Source organism: Megalobrama amblycephala, linkage group LG24 (assembly GCF_018812025.1).
Source record: "Megalobrama amblycephala isolate DHTTF-2021 linkage group LG24, ASM1881202v1, whole genome shotgun sequence".
NCBI lineage: Eukaryota > Metazoa > Chordata > Actinopteri > Cypriniformes > Xenocyprididae > Megalobrama > Megalobrama amblycephala.
The window spans coordinates 24,761,371-24,769,802 of record NC_063067.1 but is presented as its reverse complement, the minus strand read 5'-3'; positions in this window follow the sequence as shown (position 1 = coordinate 24,769,802).

Below are 8,432 nucleotides of genomic sequence, written 5' to 3'. Positions count from 1 at the left end.
TATTGTCTTCACATACTTTATTATTAATCATGAGTTTACATATAGATGATAATTCCCTATTACGATTTTCTAAATTAAAAAAATATTCACCTTGTTCCATCCACTTCTGTCTACTTCTTATAAAGTCACCTCTAGCTTAAATAGTGTCTAATTGTAATTGCAGGGAGGCCAATTGTTTAAGTCCTTCATTTGTTAATATTTGTTTACTGGATAATTCCATTATTTCTTCAATTAATTTATTTTCTTTTTTTTTAATTTAGCAATTTTTTCCCTATACTTACAGCTACGCTTCGTATTTCAAATTTCATTCATTCCAATTGTGACCAAATTTATTGAAGATACATGCCCGTTTCCAATATTTTCCTATAATTTCAGTGGCTTTATTTTTAAACCATTTATTCTCTAACAAGTTTTTATTTAATTTCCAATAATTTGTTTTATGATCAGCTGGACTTACAGCATCTTTGTTGATTTTAATCACTATAGCCTTGTGATCTGTTAATACTGAAGTTTCAGTTTTCACTAATTCAACATCATCTGCACTATTTGCAGAAATTAGCCTGAAATCAATACGAGATTGTTTAGTCAAATCATTATTGCTCCAGGTTTACATTCTTTGATGTGGATAAGTATATCTCCAGATATCCAAAGCATCCAATCTTGCACATATGTTTTGTAATTCACGTTTTTTCATTGTTTTTATGGTGCCACCGGTCTATGAAGAAACAGTATTAAAGTCCCCACCCCAAATAATCATTGCAAAAGGAAATTTAGAACACAATTGGTTGGTTTTACTCTCAATTGTTTTTTAAAAAAAAGATTCTTCTTCTGCTTATTATTTATAACATAAACATTTACTATAATAAATTGAGAAAGATCAATACTAACATGTAGAATTATCCATCTTCCTTCAGTATCTGTTAGTTTACTGTGAATGTGTCCTTTGAATTCATCTTTTAATATAACTACCCCTGCAGAGGAGAACCAAACATCATTCCCCCACTGACTTCTCCAAAAAGTACATCATCTGCACAAGCATGAGACTCCTGAATGAAATAAAAGTCTGCACCTTTGCTTTGACAATACAAAAATAAAGATTTTCTTTTCAGCTGGTTTTGACGTCACTTCCAATATGTCGGTAAGTCCTGTTTCTAATGAGCATAAACGTAAAAACAAACTTTAACTTTAGATATTAAGTTTATGTAATGATACATTCGTTTTTGCTTTTTGTCAGCTGTTTTTAAAGCGATTATGTTATTTTTATTCTGTTTTTGCCAGAACTCGTTGTTTTGTGGTGACATCACATGGTCAACATGAGAATGTGATGTGTGAGGACTGGAAAACAATGAGGGCTGAAGCGGGACATTTAAATTGGGATATTCCCACGTCCAGCCTCGTCTGGAGCGCAGCATAACTTGCGTCGTAGACTATGATTCAACAGGTGTCATCATGTTTATAAGGATTTGGGAGACAATGCAAGCAATGAAGGGGAAGATGCATCTACAGCCAGTGCTGCAATGTTTGCTGACCCAGAGCAAGAGACTTTCTCTCCACTGGCTCCTCAATTATCTGTGCTTCACTTTGGCTCACAGTGTAACCTCTGAACTTCACATCGTTCATCAGGGAGATTAACACTCATACCTAGAACTAATTGTACATGCCACCATCTGTTTACATAATGTTGGAGGGCAAAGAAGTTGTGATTTTTTTCAGTTTGATGCAGGCAGGTACAACTTTTACACAATTTAATTAACATATTTAGATTTTGTGACAAAGTTGTTTTTTGGGATTGCAGTAGGTTGGACAGGGGTACTTCAACAGTGACATATGCTGTTGCTGTCACGTTTGGCACAGAGACAAGAAGGTAAGATCCATATCCAGCTTTAATGGGGTAATCCAAAACGTAAATCCAAAGACAGGCAAGGGTCAAATTCCATAGAACAGTCCATACAAAAACAAAGAACGCAACAACAGAAGCCGGTGACCGTAAATGAACCAATAACAAAAGCAGAAACAAACAACAAAAAGCAGAAACAAACCAGGAATAAATAGACAGACACTAATGATGAAACACAAAACAGCTGGGTGCAATGAACGGGATAATGAGTCCGGGAAGTGGGTATGGGAATTGAAGTTCAAGTGAGGTGAACAATAGTCCGTGTTGGAGTGCCCTCTGGTGGCTAAATAGGGCACTCCAACTGATGATCATGACAGTTGCACAATTACATAAAGGTGGACCTATTTTTATTCTAGCTGTCCAGGCACAGCCCAAGATGGTCAGTGTGGGACTCAGAAAGGTTTAAGAAACGAACATCAACTCCACTGCCCAGTCCTGTGCACAGCAATGATGAATCATCCTCTGTTTTCATGGACGAACCTGGTGATGTGTCATGGATCCCAGAGGAAATGAGAAGTGACACATCTGATGAGGAACCACTGCAGGAATCTCACCCTGGATTCAACTCTTATTCTTTTAATATTAGATTGTGTATGACCAAAAGCAGGCAGAGGTCATTAGAGATCTGAATGAGATGAGGGGCGGACTGATCCTGTCTGGAGACTGCAGGTAGCACACTTCAGCATATATCATTACAACTGAAAACAAGTCAAAACTGTATGATATAATATAGTTGAATGTATTAGTTTTTGTGTGTAAACATCAGTATTAAACTGTTTTTGACATTTATAGGTCAGATTCTCCTGGCCATTGTGAAAAATATGGCACATAATCTTTGACTGAGAACAGAATCAACAAGTGACAGACACAGTGACATGACCAAATGTTTTTACAGAGCTCAGAGGTCTGAAGTAGCTCCTGGTGTGAGTTAGAGGGTCTAAAGCGCAGCAGAAAGTTTCTGACTGAGTAACATTTGTGTGGATGTCAGTGTCAGCCCTCATCACAGACAGAAATCAGCAGGTAAAAGCGCACACGTACACAAAATAAATCTTGCTGCTGACTATATTTACAACTAAAATCAAATGTTCTTATAATCAATGTGTGTGTCCCACGTTTTAGATTGCCAAGTAAATGCGGGAGGAGTTGTGTCCAAAAGGAACAAGCCATTTTTTTGACATCTGGCATATTGGCAAAAGTATGTATGTTAATGAAGGTAGTTTTGTTTAGGATGCCTATAATTACATTTTCCTTTTTAACATTTTGTGTTTCTGTTCCGAAACAGGTCTAGGGAAAGCTTTGGATGCTGCTGCAAAGGGGAGGGATTGTGAAGATCTGAAGCTGTGGAGGCCAGCGGTTATTAACCACCTCTATAGCAGGTGAGAATGTGATGGTGAAAGAATGAGTACTTTCTGAAACTAATGCAGTCTAACACAGCAGCCCAACTTTCATTAAATGTGCAGTAATTGATGCTGTGCAAAGATTGTTAACGTTTGAACAACAGCATCACCACTCTCAAAAATGATAGTTGAATCATCACCACTTTAAACAGCTTGAACTAAAAACATTACAACCTTTATGACAATACAATTCAGAGCTGTATTATCTTGGTAAACCCTATTAATGGGGACTAGGATTTTATTCTATTTGATATTCTGTCCTGTTGATGCATAATGGAACTTCTTAGTCACTTCGCCTTAACTCACTATACAAGGAACATATTCAATATGTTGTTTTTACTCCTGGGTTTATTCAGATATGCACAACTTGTAATGGGTACAAATTATACTTTTTCTCCAGATTTCTCTTGGCAGCCCTACATTTCAACCACAATGTCAGCAGAGAAGTTGCTCGATCCAGTGATGGTCAGGTGTGTTGTGCGGTTCACTACCCAAGATTCCTCAAAAGTGTTTGTGTAGTCCGTCCTGTTAAGGAAAACCCAGCATACGGTTAGCAGTTTCAGTCAGTTCCTAAACATCATTAAGTCAGACAATGAATGTGATCTAAACTATTGCTTCCTTCTTCCAGCATGCATCAATCCTCATGGAGTCTCTGAGAGTGGGATACTCCAGGTGGAGAACGCAGCACTGTCTTGTCTTCAACTACACCTGCTCCTCTTTCCAGATCCCTCCAGAGGATCAACAAGGATGAGGCTGTTGGTGTGTATCTAGCACAGCATTCACGATTCAACACACGTTAACAACTCTTTAGTGTGATTCCCGCGCAGATGTTATTAGTCTGAGGCTGCTGCATGCAGGCCTCACCGTAACCATGCAGCCGGAACTTATTATTATCATTAAATTATGAGATAACTTTTGTTATGATTTAGTTCTATAAGTTTTTATACAGTAAGACATTTGTGATTGTGATTTTTTTTTTTTTTTGATCATCACCAAAATGGGGCCATTCAGTCCCTTTATAAAGTCCTCCTTCCTCTGGAAACTGTCTCATAATGGCTGACACAACAAATGCAGGTAAGGGCTTCATGATGTGCCTGCCCAGAATGCCATAGGCCCAGCGGACAACTGGCCTGTATGCTGTGTAGCCTGGAGATTGGGAGAAAATATCAGTATTGATTATCTTACACCAATGACATCAAAAAGTGTGACATAGGTAGTCATGACCTAAATATATGCAATTTGTAATTGAGAAAAAAAATATTCAGATTGTTTCAATATTTAAATCTTTAATTTACTGTTTATTTATACATACAAGTATTTAGCTCAGAGTAATAAATGATCTCTGCCCTAAACATACTCATGTCTGCTGGCCTGGAGAGGTCCATGCTCCTGTCACTTCCAGTTTTTGGCATTTATTAGATGCAGAAGTAAAAATTTCTCACAAAAACGACCCCAGAAGCCACAATAGCGTATTTATACGTTTATTTTAAATTCTAGTTCCTACATTAGTTTTCTATACATTGAGTCATGTGGGCTCTAACCTGCAATATCCTCAGAGACAGGCATGTCTTGCATATAGTAGAGCGCGCAACATCAGACAACTTCAAGTGGGTAAGTATGGATATATATGTGCAAATCCCAGGTGATTGGTGACAGGTGTGGAGAATCTGTACTCTGGTAAGTTTAAACGAGTGGACAGAGTTGCAGGATCTGATGCTGATGGACTGGATGAACCCTGACAGCAGTTTGGCAGCACTGTGTTTAGTAGTCACGTGATACACATGTTTTTCAACTGTTCTTCAAAATGTAATTTCTTCACAGTGTTGTATAATTATATGTGATCTAGGTAGGGACCCAAAACTAGAAACTAGAAAAGAAGGCTAAATGAGACAAAAGAGCTGGAAGTCCAGTTACTTAATAATAGGCCTACAAAGGGCAGTAATGCAAGGCTGAAAAAGGACATTTAATTGAAAAATGATTTTAAGCTCCAAACTAAACACTAAACGTGTCACTTTATATGTAAGTAGAGGGTGCCATTCAAAAGATTTAAGAGAAATGATGCAACAAGCAGAGAAAGTAAGTGGGAAACCTCTAATTTTCCAAAATTGACAGAAAAAATGTTTTTTTTGTTGTTGTTGTTTTTTTAATAAGAGAAATGTGAGTGCAGATTGGTGAAATCTGACAATTCAGAAATTGAACTGAAAGACAATAATAAAATTTCATAAATCTTAGTTGACTGTTCTTTAGGGGAATTAAATTAATCGGATTGATCCGGAGGATTGCACAAACTAGTGGCCACCAAAAACACTGGAGTTTCTCCTTAGTATGTGCAGTGGTTTGTGCAGTTTCCTGAGGAAATCCAAATAACTGATAAAACAGATTATAGAAATATCTGAAATATAGTGATAAAATGTATAGACATGCTAGATGTGTGTACTATGACTGTATTATACAATGACCTGTCATATGAAGACATCTAAAATTTGTATCTCATTATCCCTGAAATTTGATCCATTGCAGAGATTTTTGGATTGTGTTCAATAAAATAACTTGTGAATTGTGTTGAATGAGCAAGATTGGGTGACCAAGCTAAACAGACATTTTTAACAGACAAATTATACACATTTTACAATAATGAGACTCAATGATTTAGTCCTAAAAGGTTTGAGAGAGTATGGGATCATTATAACAAGTGATAAAATACTAAATATGTGACTGAAAATTGTCAGTTCAACAACAACACATCATCACTGGATCTCCATACTCCACCCTCTCATTCACAATCACCAGGATACTGATCATCTGCACCTGCACCTCATCACACCAGATATAGACTCACTATATAGACTCACACTCCCTGCACTTCTCTGTCTGGTCTTGTTTTCACTTACCTGGACTCCTTAGCCGTTATACTTGATATTCCAGTGTTTCCACTTCTTCATCCAATCCACACCTGCAAAAGAGAACTGTGTTAACTCCTCAGCTAAGTGACTTCATCAACGTGTCCATAACTGCTACATACCTGCCAGTGCTGTTCCTGTCTTCACGCCTCTGTTCTAATAAACTGCCTGTTGTTGACTCACCCTCTTGTTCGTCTGTGTCTGACAAAAATAAGGCTACTCAGAAAGGCTGCCATTTTCTGCATTCTGCAAAGAAGAACTTGCTTTATTAAAATAGCATGGGGAAACTGCTGTTATCAACCAGATGAGACTTCTGAAATTACAAGACAATTGAAAGAGATGATTGCAGAATTCATAAAGAATAAATTTGATTAATGCGGATCTCTGAGCGTTCAATTTCCAGATGACAGCAGATGACTTCTGGGATGTCTGCCTTAATGTAAATGAAAGTACCTGGACTGTGCAAGTGAAAGTGTGAAGTGAAGTGAAGTGACATGTGGCCAAGTATGGTGACCCATACTTGGAATTTGTGCTCTGCATTTAACCCATCCAAGTGCACACACACTGCAGTGAACACACACCCGGAGCAGTGGGCAGCCATGTTAGGGGTATGGTGCCTTGTTCAAGAGGGTCACCTCTTGAAGGTGGAGAGAGCGCTGGATATTCACTCCCCTCACCGACAATCCCTGCTGGACCTGAGACTCAAACCCATGACCTTTGGGTTACAAGTCCGACTCTCTATCCATTAGGCCACGACTGCCCCAAGTGAGACAAGTTAGAGCAAGAAACACAAGGACATGTCTGCAGAGAGAAGAAGAGGCCTTGGTTGATGGGCCTTCATCCCCCTGAAAGAGGAAGTTGAAACTTCTGAGGGGATGTTATGGACAAAAACAAAGCACCTTGAGCTGGGCAAATGAAGAGTTAAGCATTTGTTTTAACATTATTTATAAACATACTCACAAGGTCCAAACTAAAAAAAATTCTATAAAAAAAGGGAGTAAATGCATCATCTTGTATAATTCAGAGCTAATGTGACAAAGACAAATAAAAGAACAGACAAACATTACTTTAAAAACTAAACTCTGTAATTGTAATGCGAGAATCCCCTCAGCCTTGAGGGTCAATGATGAAATGCTAAGATGAGATTCAGTGTCTTCTAAAGGCGAGACGATACGAGACGATATGCTTATCTAACGAGATGAGATGACATTTTAACACCGTTTTTGAAAAATCTTCAGTGATGAAATATATCACTGGAAAAACATGCTGATGTCGTGAGACAGGTTTTCACCACATCTCCATGTTGTTGTTGTTTCATGATCATTATTTTGTTGCCATCCTGTTTAATCCTTGTATCCCCTCTTGTTATGTTGCTTGCTTTATGTGTACGTTTGTTTTCGTTTTATATATTCGTTTCTTTTCCCTTTCATGTGACATTTGTCAAGCATTATTATGTTACTAGGCCTGGAAGCAGTGGACAGGTAAGAACGTCATGTGACATACATTGCAGCATGTAGGAACTGTCTCTGTATAGTACATTAGGCTAGGGCCGAGTGCCACACCCTTTTGGTTTTGGCTAGGCAGAGTTAGTTAGGGAATCTCGCACAGTTTCTTTCAACATTTTCTTCTTGTAGTTAGTCTTAGGGCATATTTATAAGTTAGAATTGTTTGGTTTTGTTAATTTCTTTTCTTTGGTGACGCCCATGTCACTTCTTCTCCCCCTTTTGTCCCCCTCAATTGTTTCTGTAAATACTGTATGTGTGTTGTGTGTGTGTGTGTATATATATATATATATATATATATATATATATATATATATATATATATATATATATATACATATATATACATTTCCGCTATTTTTGTACATTTATGTTTCACCAATAAACCATTCTATTTACTTTGTATTCACACTTATTAAAAAAATTACCTTGTTGCACTATTTTCAGGCTGCTTTTTGGGGGGGTTCTTTGTCCCGCACATTGTTTTTATGTATTTCTTTTTTATGTCAGTTTTAAATGTTTGACCCCTGTACCCCTAGATTACTTCGGGGGTCGTAACAACGAGAAATATTGTAACGTTTGTTATTGTGAGATCACATTCTATATAGTCAAGAGGAAAATTAAAAGCATCTTACTCCAGGGGACGTCTCATTCAGCCTTACCCTGTATTTTACGAAGTATATGTGTGTTTTAAATTGAGAACATGAATAAGAGTTTTTCAGCAGGTTTTATATGA